Here is a 14,490-nt window from a genome sequence, read left to right on the forward strand (position 1 = left end):
CTGTGATGTCTTAGCGGTGGCTCTGCGTAATACCGATCCCATAACCATAAATACTCATATTTGTGAGATGTTTTGTGTACGATCAGATCTCTTTGCCCTACCTGCAGTGGTGTGTGTGTCAGATAAAAAGGAGAGGTTAAGCAGAATAAGAAAAAATATAATGTAAATTAGTTTCGTGTTCCTTAATAAACCATAATAATGTCTCAAAAGTCTGTGGCAGTTATTAATTTTTCAAGTGAAATTATAACAAATTAAAATAAGAAGGTAATGCAATTAAGTGCTGTACTTAGGCTACGTACAGTATTGCATTACAGACTTGCTTAAAACAGAAGATCTACATAAATGCAAACGTTTTCATTATATGCAGTAGTTTGATTTGTATTAATTTTACACTTTATGATCACATGATTCTCTGTAGATCTTTATCCTCCCTTAGGCATGCTTGTGAATGCTCTATGCCAGAGCGGAAGAGCGCTCCACATTGCTAGTGCTGTAAAAATGAAACTCACTGGCCGGCCTATGTAGTTGACGATCAGTATAGCAAATAACCAACATTCAGAAACTGTAAATAGTTTGACGGTGACGTACAGTTGATCAATGCGTTTTAGTGTAGACGCAACTGTTTTGTATCTCCTTTCTAATGAGCAACAACTTGCCTTGTGCCTGGAATTTATTTCTTAAACCTTCATCGATCTATCGTTGCAGAGAAGATGTGATTTCTCTTCGTGATGGTCGAACGACGCTCTTTCAAACCTACTCTACGAGGTAAGCCTTATTATAAACATTCGCAACATACTAAAATACCTAAATTCAGTTCTTACTGTTGTTCTTCTGTGACTTTGAAGAAGTTTTGTATTATTTTAATACTGTTTGATTGATGATATAAGAAGTATTAAGGATTGTTTATGTTCTTGCGAAGAGTTTAGTCTGTGTTTTATTGTAGTCTAGGTGTGTATTTTGATCACATTTATTTGTGATTTAAGTCAGATTGTGTTGCTGTTTCTATGTGAAATATATAATTAGTCTGTTTCCGTACAGTCTAATGGTAATTTGTATTAATTCGATATAGAACGATTATATATACACAGGGTGATTCACGAGGATTTACCGTCCCTTACGGAGCTTATTTCCGTAGACATTCTGAGCAAAAAATTTCATATAAATATTTGTCTTAATCTCAATATTTTCAGAGTTACACTAATTTGAAATTGTTTGTAAAATACCATTATTCTTGAGTTTCAAGAGTAAAAGAATATTGCAGATAAAGAATGAACTATTCTGGAGTATAATTTCTTTCATTAGCTAGTATTCTGAAGCTAAAAATGTGTTGCGGATTCCATAGTTGCTTCGTACAAAATTGTTTTTTCGATTTTTAACTAAAAAATTACATTTTCTTACGCATTTATCACAACAATTGTTACAAATCATGCTACTCTTGTAAATTCTTCAAGACTGTACATTAGGATGCACAACTGTAAAAAATCGAGTCCCTAAAGTCGTATGATTTGTAACAATTTTTGTTGACGTCATTTTTAGTTAAAAATTGAAAGACAAAATCTGTACAACGCAACTGACAACACATTTTTAGCTTCAGAACACTAGCCAATTAAAGAAATGATACTTCTGAATAGTTCATTCTCTATTTGTAATATTCTTTTACCCATAAAACTAAAGAAAAAAGGTATTTCCCAAACAACTTCAAATTAGTTTAACTTTGCAAATATTGAGATTAGGACAAATGTTTATATGACATTGTTTGCTCAGAATGTCTTCGGAAATAAGCTCCATAAGGGACGGTAAATCCTCGTGAATCACCCTGTATATATATGTAAGTATGTATGTATGTATGTATGTATATATATATATATATATATATATATATATATATATATATATGGGCATTCTATCTTTAATTATGTTCGCTGTAGTTTAGCAAGTATTGCTTTCGCAATTGTGCAATCTAAGCAGTTTTAAGAACTAACTGATTTCTAATAGGCCTACTAAACATATTGACCTACTGCCTGCTCCAAAACGCAAGTTAATAGTAATTATTGAAATGTGCGATGTGTTGATTACTCATTGTTTATATTTCGGGTGCGGCTGGGAATTGTTCCTTTCACAGTCTAATATTCTTTAGAAAAATACGAATTACGTGGCCTCAGCAATGTTAAGACATGACAAACAAAAATTAATTACATTACCGTCCGATAATAGAAAATCATCATTACTGCCTTAAAACGATTCTAATACGACTTAAGAAATTGTGACTGTTCCGCGGGTTGACTCCGACGTCGTCAGATAATTTTGCAATTTTAGGAAAGTAAATTATATGTAATAATTGGTTTTTAATTCGCATAGACGAAACGTAGCTTAACGCTGTATACTGAACGTTTTGTTACAGTTGTATGCACGGTAGGACATGAAGAAAGAAGATAGCTGTCAGGACGTTTCATATTAAAAGATGTATCAATTCAGCTACTGGCTTGCGTAATTAGCATGTGATGATGTTTGATTGCTTTTTAATTTGAACAGTAATTAGTAACATGCATTATTTAGTACACGGGAAAAATCAATTGTGGAAATGACCAGCATGGTAAAGAGTTTATTTATGATGTTACGAACTTCATATCGACGGCAGTTGTAAAAACATGTTTGTTGGCCAGGGATGTTTCCATAAAGGAAATTGAAACTTTCCCTCCTTTCAAGTACACTCTAAACTGAAACGTTCTTTATTATAGCTGAAGTATAATTTGGACAAAATTTAAGGAAATAGAAGAAATTCACAATGGTCCAATACATAAGTGGACAAAAGTAACTCAAAAACAATTGAAACAATTTTTATTAAATGCTACACCAGCGACGGGGAACAACCTGTCTCTGAGTGCGTAGCGGAGGAGAGAAATATTGCTATTCAACCAATGGCAGAGGTCTCATTTCATGCTTATCTTGAAGTTGGGTGGGGGTAGAACGCTTCAGACCGCTACGACATCACAGGAAAATCACAAGCCAACGGACAGAAGATAAATTTATTCTATTGTCTACGCAGGGAATTGAAATTCGGATTACTCGGTACTTTATACTGCGATGTTACTAAATAATCTTACAATATAATATTAAAATGATAATGAAATCATTATCCATTTTGAATTTGCGTACACTACTTTTAACACTTGAATATAAGTAATTGATTGACTAGCGGACTTAGTCGTGTTAATTATGTAAGTTTGTGCGGCTTACAGCTGTTTAGGTGCTTCATCACCATCCTCAGAGCCTACTAGATCTCGGCGTCATCTCGAACTTCTCTGCCTGTTATGTGGGTGCGTTTGATTGTTGAAATGTGGAGTCAAATAGTGTGTGTGTGTGTGTGTGTGTGTGTGTGCTGAAATTGATCTGTGTGTTGAGAATTTGATCGGGACATGGAAATCGTACACATACAACCCAAGAACCAAAAACTCAACACACTAGAACAATACGAAATATACAAACACACTAAAACACACCCCGATCAAATTCTCAACACACAGATCAATTTCAGCACACACACACTATTTGACTCCACATTTCAACACCTTTCAACAATCAAACGCACCCACATAACAGGCAGAGAAGTTCGAGATGACGCCGAGATCTAGTAGCCTCTGAGGATGGTGATGAAGCACCGAAACAGCTGTAAGCCGCACAAACTTACATAATTAACACGAGTAAGTCCGCTAGTCAATCAATTACTGAAATCATTATGACTGAGTTATTAGTGTAACTTTCAATTAAGTTAGTGAAATAACAGAAATAGAAACCAATAATTTTCAATACTGAAAAAGAAATTAATATGACACAAGTACAGAATAACAGATATGCGATTGTAGCATTATACATCACACCGCACTGTTTTGGGTGAATACTAGTGAAATGATGATAAATACAGAAATGAAGAGTAACAGTGGAATGGAGGGAAACGGAAGAACTCGGAGAAAAACTCTCAGCAGTCTTGAATCCGCATTACGCGGACCGCTTCTCATTCTCTGCCGGCTGTCAGACATTATAGAATGAAGTATAGTCACTTTATGATCGAAGAAAAAATGTTACCTCTACTTGTTTTCGGTCTTGGAAATTACCCTAAATCGGAAACAAAGTCTTTTAGTCTACACTTGAGACTGTCGCATAATGGCTTATAATTGCAGTATATGGTTTAAAGCTCGTCGTTCTAAACCTCGTCGTTCTCTCTTTCATTGTCGCGTTTAACCTACATTTTTTTACCTTCTATCTTTGTACCAACACTAAACTCTCTCACAATGCTGGTCTCCCTGGCCATGTGGTCAGCACGATGCAGGCCCACCGTAGGGACGGCACAGGACAAGTACAAGATAGGTAACCAACATCTATAAGTCTGCCCCGTGGAATGGATATAAATATCCTGGAATCGAACCACGAACCGTTTGCTTTAAAAGTGTAAGCGCTATCCACTCAGCCATAACGGTTAACTTCAAAGGCTGTTCAGCGTTTTATCACCAACATGTATACAGGGTGATTCAGACCACCCGTAACAGTCGTTTATTTCGGAAACTAGTGCATTAAAATTTTAGAGAAAAAAATATTTATGACTAAACCACATATGAACTTTCACTTGAGCTTAATTTCATCAATCAGCTCTAACAGGAAGTAGGGTAAGTGGCGTATCACTTTAAAATTTCAAATGGGAGTCTGGGTCAAATAGGGTACCATTTGATAGAGCTCTTCAAAACAAACAACTTTCATAAGAAACGTTTTTATTTATTCCTATTTTTTTCAATGAGAAAACGTACGAAAAGCAATGGGTGATTCAGACCACACGTAGGCCTAAGTCATTTATTTCGGAAACTAGTGCATTACAATATTCGAGAAAAAATATTTGAAACTAAAGTACATGTGAACTTTCACTTGAGCTTCATTTCATTTATCAGCTCTAACAGAAAGTAGGGTCAGTGGCGTATCACTATAAAATTTCAAATGGGAGTCGGGGTCAAATATGGTACAATTTGATAGAACTCTTCAAAACAAACAACTTTCATAGGAAACTTTTTTACCAATTCCTACTCTTTCAATGCGAAAACGTACAAAAATGTAATGCCATCAATATTAAGAAAAGTTACAAAAACGTATGTAAACAAGACAAGTAATTTTGACATTTTACTGAAAGACTGAAAATTCCATTAATTTTTATAAATTTTCAAACTGTCTGCCGTTCTGAGCAGCACACACCCGTACTCTTCTTCTAAAACTGTCACTGTTTTATGTCATCTCTTATTGTGGGACAATCTTGATAGACGATGTTTTTTAACCGTTCCCAGGAATAGAAATTCAAAGGATTCAAGTCAGGAGATAGTGCTGGCCATGCCACAGAACCGCATTTCCCAATCCATCGCCCAGCGAAGAGCTGATTGGCTGTATCATGTGCCACCAAAGAGAAATGAGCTGGACAACCATCCTGCTGAAGCCGCATTACTACTCGTGCTGCCAGTGGTACGTCCTCCAAAATTTGGTTGAGGATGTTCTTCAGGAAGTCAGCATACATGACACTATTCAGAGCACCTTCAAAGGAATAAGGTCCAATCATTCGGTGTCTGAAGATGCCACACCAGACATTGACACTCCGCCTAAGCTGGTTGTCCACTTCTCTCAGCCAGAGAGCACTGACTTGAGACCAGTAGTGACCATTATGGACATTGACATCGCCATTGCTCTTGAATGTCGCTTCATCTGTGCAAAGAATACAGCGATGAAAGCGACGAATTTTACCTGACAATTAATTCTACTTTTGGGGACGGTTAAACAACATCGTTTATCAAAGCTGTACCACAATAAGAGATGATATAAAACAGCGAATCCGGGAGACCTGCCAGTCACTTGACCACGCCGAAGTGTTACGAGTCACTGACAGTGTTAGAAGAAGAGTACGGGTGTGTGCTGCTCAGAACGGCAGACAGTTTGAAAATTTATAAAAATTAATGAAATTGTCCAATTTTTGAGTAAAATGTCAACAGTATTGTCTTGTTTACATTTTCGTCTTGTAACATGTCTCAATATTGATGGCATTATCTTTTTGTACGTTTTCGTATTGAAAGATTAGAAATTGGTAAAAACGTTTCCTATGAAAGATGTTTGTTTTGAAGAGCTCTATCAAATGGTAACCTATTTGACCCGGACTCTCATTTACAATTTTAAAGTGATACGCCACTGACCCTACTTCCTGTTAGAGTTGATTAATGAAATAAAGCTCAAGTGAAAGTTCATATGTGCTTTAGTTATAAATATCTTTTCTCGAAAATTTTAATGCACTAGTTTCCGAAATAAATGACACGTGTGGTACGAATCACCCATTGTTTTTCGTACGTTTTCTCACTGAAAGAATAGGAATTAATAAAAACGTTTCTTATGAAAGTTGTTTGTTTTGAAGAGCTCTATCAAATGGTACCCTATTTGACCCAGATTCGCATTTGAAATTTTAAAGTGATACTCCACTGTCCACTGACCCTACTTCCTGGTAGAGCTGATTAATGAAATTAAGCTCAAGTGAAAGTTCACATGTGGTTTAGTCATAAATATTTTTTTCTCCAAAATTTTAATGCACTAGTTTCCAAAATAAATTACTGTTACGGGTGGTCTGAATCACCCTGTAGAATAGGGTATTAAGAATTTTTTTTTTTTGACAATTTTTGTACATTAGTACTATCAATTGTGCTTAAATAATTAACGTTAAAATAATATGAGACTTGTGGAGAGGGTGACGTCCATTAACGTTCCTCAAAGCATCAACAAATCAGTGTGCCTTTTCCTCTTGAGGCGACGATCAGGCCGTGCAGGGGGCAGGTTCCGAGGAATCTGGTTGATTAAGTTGTTAGAATGTGTTGACAATGTTGCAAATAAGCGTGTGTAGGAAGAATACAGTCTCTATTTTGGCTAGGTCTAGATCTGAATGAAGTGTTTCATTTCTTACGTACCATGGTGCTCCAGTGATTATCCTTAGTGCCCGATTTTGGAATGTTTGAATACGCTTGATTTGGCTTATAGAAGCCGAAGAAAAATTTGGATATAATATAGCCTAACAGTGATAACGGAACATTTTAACAACACACGAACTACTTGCTGGTGCGCAAATAAAAGGCTCTAATCTTAAAAGATACATTTGGTTACATGTTACTGAGAACATATTAATTTGCATATTTGAACCATTTAATTTTAATCAAAATCAGATAACGGACATTCTTCTTTATCACTGTCTGAATAATTATTTTTGAAACATGAGATGTTATTTTTGTCTCTGCTTTAGATCTCTGAGGTACAAAATAAAAGCAACACTTCCTGTGCCAAAGTCCCGATTTTCCTAATTGACAGTAGAATTTGTAGATCATGGAGAGGTAATATACTCAGTAAAGACTATGTGTCATTGGTTGTATATGAATTTCAAATATGTGATTTTTTTAACGAGTTCTTTTTAATATTCTGGGAGTAGCTATTTTAGGAAACTTTCGAAATAGCTCGAGCTATGTTATGTTTGGCTCCACTAAAAAATCAGTGTGTTTAATAAATAAAATATCCATAGTGACACTTAGAGGTATTTCTCGGGGTTCTCCCGTTTCTCTACGTTAGACGTAAACATAATTCCGTCCGATCTCCATTTCAACATCATTCTATAGCATTTCTCATTCGCCGGCTGCGACGCACGGAGGGTGCTTGGCTAAGTAAGTATAAAGTCGCCTGCTCGAAAGCTTGATAATCAGCGAAACTTAGCGTAGTCAGCTGATATGGATTGGGAATGTATAGGTCTCACAATCAGGGATTACCGACGATAGGAATGCGAACGAAACAATTCGATAAGGAAAAGCGGGCGACAGGAAAGGTCACGAGATGACTTGAATTTTATTCAAGAGTACAGTCGGAAGAGAAACGACATCGATAGAATCAATCTTGCATTGTGATAGTTACATTACGGTTTTAGTTTCAGTTCCACTGCAAGTGAATACGTGTCTTGTTCCAAGTGCGTTTATTTTATTATGTAGTGACGGAGCGTTCCCTCTCATAGTATCATTATTTTATTCAACCTAATGTTGCGCGTTTAATTCGCTTCGAATTTTTCTCTTGCTACGCTCTTCATTTCCACAGGCGATGTCCCCATCTGTTCATCTTCTTGGAAGAGGCAGTACTTCCATCGGCCCGTACCTCTCGCTCCCTCGGCGTGCCTACATACACACGTCAAAACAGACAGTAACGCCACCACTGTTTTTCGGTAATCGTTCCTAGCGCGAGCTATACCTAGCTATTATCAGCGTCAACGTTCTATCATATGGATGTAGCGGTAGAGTTCGTTTTTCCTTCAGGAGAACGTAACATGGACTTGGTATGTTTTTCTTGAAAATGTCTAGATTCATATTATAGGGTACATTTTAGATGCTTGCTGGCATCGTCTGTTCCATTGATATGATTACACGTAATGATATACCAGCTAACACGTCAAAATCAGTGCCAAAGTCCGATCAGGAGTTAAAATTATACTTGCTAGTAAATATTTTCCTTGAGATTGCTGTTGCGTTCTTGTGTCAATGGTGGATTACACTGTCTGAATTAGCCCGCAGTGTCTGATTACACTTTTGAGAGTAACACTTACACGTCGCTACTAAGATGATCACCAGTTTTATTTATTGACTTATAATGATGAAAAAAAACGTCTACACAACGTCATTAAATCTCACGTACTTACATTATGCATTTTACATAGTAACCAATGAAACTGCTATTCTACGTGAAGTTGTGTCAAATTTTCATGTTGTACCTAGATAACTGATGAAAAGTGTGTTCCAATGCCTCATAGTAGCTATTCTTTATAGCGTCGTCTTTCTCTTCTGTAGGGGCGTGAGCATTTATAACTACGATATCGCACCATCTACCCTTAAGTACTAAATACGATAACCTGTCACTGATAAATTCAACCTTTTTCGGTGTTGATTTTATTCTTTTATGAATAAAGAATCCTGTCCCTAATTAGAGATTGTTTTCTTCCCCGTAGTACAACAAGTAATCTCCTATTGGCAATATGCCATTATCATTTAACCTAACCTCCTGTACTTCCACAAAGTCTGTTCTATATCTAGCTAGTTATTTTGCTACTAATGTTACCCCTTCTGTTCTATAAAGACTCGTGACATTCCAAGTACCAAATCTCATAACCTTATTTCCTTGCTGTGGTCGTGCCAAAGAATCGGTCCCATTCCGAGGCTTATGTTGGGATTTTGCAACAAGCTATTGTATTTTTTTTTTTACGGTTATCGGTTGCAAGCCTTTCGCCCAAACCTCATGTTAAAGGAACCCCCATATTGGCTGTTCGCAACTGCTTCAATATATTCGGAGCTACCCTCCATTTCTGAAGGCCGTCTCCTCTGTCCAGGGACGTCGCTAGGGGGGTGCGAAAGGGTGCGCAAGCACCCCATAAAAAATCGGAGCACCCCTTTCCGCACCCCAAAGGGCAATTTATTACCAAAATACTAGGCATAAATTGTTTTGAAGAACAAAAACAAACAAACAATTTCTTGGATGTGAAAAAACAACTACTTCCCATAGTGTATCGTAATGGATGTGATGAGCAATAATAATAATAATAATAATAATAATAATAATAATAATAATAATAATAATAATAATAAACAGATGTATAATATGCGCGCAAGTGCATGAAAGAACATTTTGGATTTTTTTATGTACCACATTTTTACAGCTCGCACCCCATTTTTAAAACTCGCACCCCATCTGCACCCTCCTTGCTCTGATCCTGGCGACGTCACTGCCTCTGTCCGTAATCTGAGGACGCGCCATGCCGTGGTGATAGGCACCCACAATACACGGAATAAATAAATAAATAAATAAATAAATAAATAAATAAATAAATAAATAAATAAATAAATAAATAAATAAATAAATAAATAAATAAATAAATAAATAAATAAATAAATAAATAAATAAATAAGTAAATAAATAAGTAAATGCTTAAATGAGTAAATAAATAAATTGATAAATAAATATATAAGTAAATAGATAAATACATGCATAAGTAGATGAATAAATATATAATAAATACATGCACAAATATAAATAAATAAATAAACAAAGAAAGATGGATGGATGGATAAAAAAAAGAAAGAAGTAAGTAAATTAATGAATAAATAAACGAATTACCTGGTTGAGATATTTTCCAGAGTTTTCCCTCGGCTCTTTAAAAGCAAATGCTGGGTAACTTTTGGCGCTGGACCCTGGATCCATTTTGTTGACATCATCTTCATTTCAGTCAGACGTTTGATAACCATCACAATTGAGAAAGCGTCGTAAAATAAACCAATTAAAATTCTGGGCTGAGATATCCCCTGCATGTCTCCAAACGTATTCTACAGTGTCGGCCAAAAGTCACGCACCATAGGGATTATTCTATTATGTGTTCAATATGAGAACCGTTCATGTTAAAACATGCCTGTAAACGGTCAGCCATGTTCCGTAGAGCACTGGTCACCAAGTTTGGTGTAACAGCACGGCATTCTGCTACAGTTCGCTTTCGCAGATGGTCTTCATCCCTGATCTTTACCGCGTAGACCAGCGATGGGGAAAAAGGGTGGAACGAACATAAGCAGCAACTTACTCACTCCACATCTAAAACAGCAAGGTCAGGCGTATTTCGTTTGATTGTTTACAAGGCGAGTCCAAAGCTGTACAGTGGCGTAACCCAGTATAAACGCGATGTAATAGTTGTGTTGTTATTCTCCTGACCTAAACTAATAGGGTGCTGATAAATGTTAATAGGACGAAACAAGCGTTTGTATTTGAGCAATTAAAATGTATTTACATAAATAGAACGAAAATAATAATTGTGTTACTTCATTTGGTAAACAGATCGAATGAGTAATGAACAAAGTAAATAGAATGCAAATAGTTTTCTTGCAACAGATGAACTGATAGCACGAATAATTATCAAATATATAAATAATGTTACAAAAGAAACAACCATATAATAATAATAATAATAATAATAATAATAATAATAATAATAATAATAATACGTTATTGCCAGAACAAAGATACATATTGATTGTTTTAACATAAAACACTCTAGCAGCCCCAGAAAGAGTAGTTACATACTTTTGCTCAGGGAGCATTAAATAACAGAGTAAAAAATAAAAAAGAAGAAGAAGAGAAAAACACAGTTATTACAATAATTGAACTTTAAATTTTCTCTGTTAACAACAATTTTTAATTGATTTTTTTTAATAAGCGGCATTAGCAAATTGTGTGCTTAGGAATTTAGCTATAATCATGTTATAAAACCTGAGGCCGAAGTTGTTACTACCTTCCGAGAACACCTAAATTTCTTTACTATATGTTTTCAGAAAAGATAACTAACACGACGTATGTTTGTTGCTAAACAAACTGAAGCTGGCTCGTCTTTAGTTTTTAATGACTGTTTTAATTCTATCAATTTCTGGTCCTATTTAAAAAGGACATAAATTATTAGCGTTTAATCTGTAAAACGACTACACAAAACCGTCACAATACTGTAATATCAGGATTTCTGTTACAACAATGTCACCACGATAAAAATACAAATTCATATATTTATCTGCGAAATTCTTCTCACTATAATTCTGTTCATGGAGGGATTTAAAATGCCGGAACACACTAAACAAGGTGCAGAATACCTCCTTGTTGCACAACAAACATAATGCTTTGTTGTTTCGAGGAGCACATTCGTCTTTGTAAATGTATTTTTTTACTTTGCTGTGGGACATGATTCCACCACTGATACTCGCAGACTTGTTGTGACAGAGTGGTCGCGATTTGGACGGAAACCGATATAGGAATGAGTAGTCTGTTAGCTAGCAGTGGGAGGGGTTCAACTTTGATTGAGGGGAAGGGAACACACTGTGCTACTTTTCCCCATCGCTGGCGTAGACTTTTGCCTTCAGGTAGCCCCATACAGCAAAATCCATTGGGTTTAAATCCGGGGATCGAGGAGCCCATTCCACTTGGCCTCTACGGCCAATCCACTGTGGAAAGTTGTCCAGCAAGTCCGTATTTGAATGTCATAATGTGGTGGTGCATCATCCTGGGTGTGAACCAATGATATCCAAATCGGGCAATAAAGAATCTCCCAACATTGTCAAGTAAGTATCACTGTCGACATTTCCGTGAAAAAAGTATGGGCCAATGATACGGTCTTTGTCTTTGTCACACGAGCAGCTCCTTGTTGTTTGTTGCTGGTAAACCAATGCGGATTACTGTCAGACCAGTAACTGAAATTTTGTGTTAACCTCACTATTCACATAAAAATTTGCTTCATCTGAAAACATAACAAAAGTGAGGAGAATAAGTTCTGCACGCTCTTCAGTCGTCAACATTGTTTATCTGAAACATGTAAACGAAGAATAAGTCAAATCCCTATGGTGTGTGACTTTTGGCCCAACCTGTACAAGACACTTGAAATACAGTACCTTCTTTTTACGGAATATTCTCGTCTCTATCTTCTTCTTTCAGTGTCAGTCATTAAAGAAATAATGAACGTTGTTGACCACGGAACTGTATGCACTAAAATCCTGAAAACATACATGCAAATATCCAGTAAAAACTGTTGATATATGCGCTAAAAATTGAAATATATTATGATGTAAAAATAAATTTAAAAGTTTAATAATACGATATAAATGAAGCAATAAGTGTTAAGAAGCACAGATAATGATGTTTCTATCAGTACAAAAACATTTGTTTTCAGAAACCCATTTTTTCAATAAATCTTTTCTTCAATTTTTTTCTTTCGGCATGTCGGCGGTTAGACTTGTAAGCAGAGCGATGCTGTACTGGTTCTTCGCTTAATTCCGGAATAAAACTGGCTGAAATGAAAATTTACACTCCACGAGACTTTATTGCTGCAGGTGTTTAAATATATTCTATGAAATCAGAACGCACTAACAGCATTGTCTTCGCAGCAGTTCCGTGATCTGAACAATAGGCCTACATGACTTTATTGTCGCAGGTGTCTAAATATATTCATTCTTGGTTCTGCGAAATAAATAAAAGGTGGTGTAAATGTGAATGACATCTAGACGATGCGTATTTTCACTCTATATCCTGAAAAATTACACTTACACGGCTAATACAGAGTGGGCAAAATAAAACTGGCCCGGAAAATATCCGTACAGTCTTTCATCTTCTGTGAGTTGATCCATATATGGATTAAACAGATTCTGGACATACGGTTAGCATTAACAGTTTCGTGAAGGAATCGTGTTACGATGCGGACACCTGACATTGCGCACCAAACACCAATCTTGAGGTTATGCAACGGCTCTTCCAAATACTCATGGAGATTTACTGATGCTTAATGGCGCATGTTCTGTGAGGTAACATACCCTGACAGGCTGAACCAGGCCTCTTCTGAAGAAATGAAAAAATGAGGATTCAAAAGTTCTGATTCCACTTCACTCAGAAACCACCGGTAGAACTCAACATTCGAAGGTTCGTCTGGACGTTTTAACGCATACACAACAGTAAAATTGTAGGGATACAAATGCAGGTACTTTTTGATAATGTTTCGACACGACGTTCTCTTAATTCCCACTTGCACAGATGAACGGCGTTGCGATTTTTTCTGACTTTGTTCCAGGCTTTCCTGCACTCGAGCAATATTTTCTGGTGTTCGAACTCTTTTCGGATAGTCACGGTTTTTATTCGCTACAGTCTTATACATATAAATCCACATATTTCATATACATGTTTTCCGCGGGCCAGTTTTATCTTGCCCACCCCGTATGTGCACAGAGCATCAGGTAGCGTCTTGTTAAAGTGGAAACCGAACCATCTTATACAAGTATCCATTGTCGTCGCAGAAATTTCATGTCCTCAACAGTAATTAAATAATTTTATTTCTAACGTAATTTTTTTGTTTTTTGAAAATTATTCTTATTTTTATCACAGAGAAATTTTGAAATTAGATAATAAATTGGGCAAAAGAAGGAAAGATATTAATATACGCATTTAAATATACAAAATATAAACCTATATGCATTTAAAAGGGAAGACCCTCGAAATATGCATTTATGAAAAATAAAGTTGGCTTCGTTCGAAAGTAAAAACCGTGATCGGCAAAGATCCACTTTTACTTTTCAATGTGCCAAATCAATAAAAGCATGCAATTGTATGAACTTCCGCGATCTAGTGATCACGTTGTCTAAATCATCATGACCTTCAGCTATCCGCAATAGCTCCTCTGGATGTAAACCTGTCCATTGCCGCATATTGCGCAACCAAAATGTAAGCCACCGACCCACTCGATATCTTCCCTCTTCAGTTTCAACTTTTGTGATTGAATTGAGGGAGAGAATTCATTTCGAAGGATATGAAAAATACACGTTATCTTTCTGCATTCTTTGTTTATAAATAATTGTCGTGCTGTACCCATTTGTCAAAGGACTTCATCGTTATATC

At 36.1% G+C, this 14,490-nt stretch overlaps 1 protein-coding gene across 3 annotated transcripts in view; it reads left to right on the top strand.

The window, feature by feature from the left end:
* Window positions 1-619: 619 nt before the first annotated feature.
* mfrn (mitochondrial iron transporter mitoferrin) overlaps window positions 620-14,490 on the top strand; it is a 261,570-nt gene continuing 247,699 nt past the window's right edge. Inside the window, exon 1 of one of the 3 annotated variants that reach the window (XM_069843377.1) lies at window positions 620-765. The gene's annotated coding sequence lies outside the window, so the exon portion shown is untranslated. The remainder of the gene's footprint in view (window positions 766-14,490) is intronic. The other 2 variants (XM_069843378.1, XM_069843381.1) reach the window with 2 other exon arrangements.

This window comes from Periplaneta americana, chromosome 13 (genome assembly GCF_040183065.1).
Source record: "Periplaneta americana isolate PAMFEO1 chromosome 13, P.americana_PAMFEO1_priV1, whole genome shotgun sequence".
NCBI classification, from domain to species: domain Eukaryota; kingdom Metazoa; phylum Arthropoda; class Insecta; order Blattodea; family Blattidae; genus Periplaneta; species Periplaneta americana.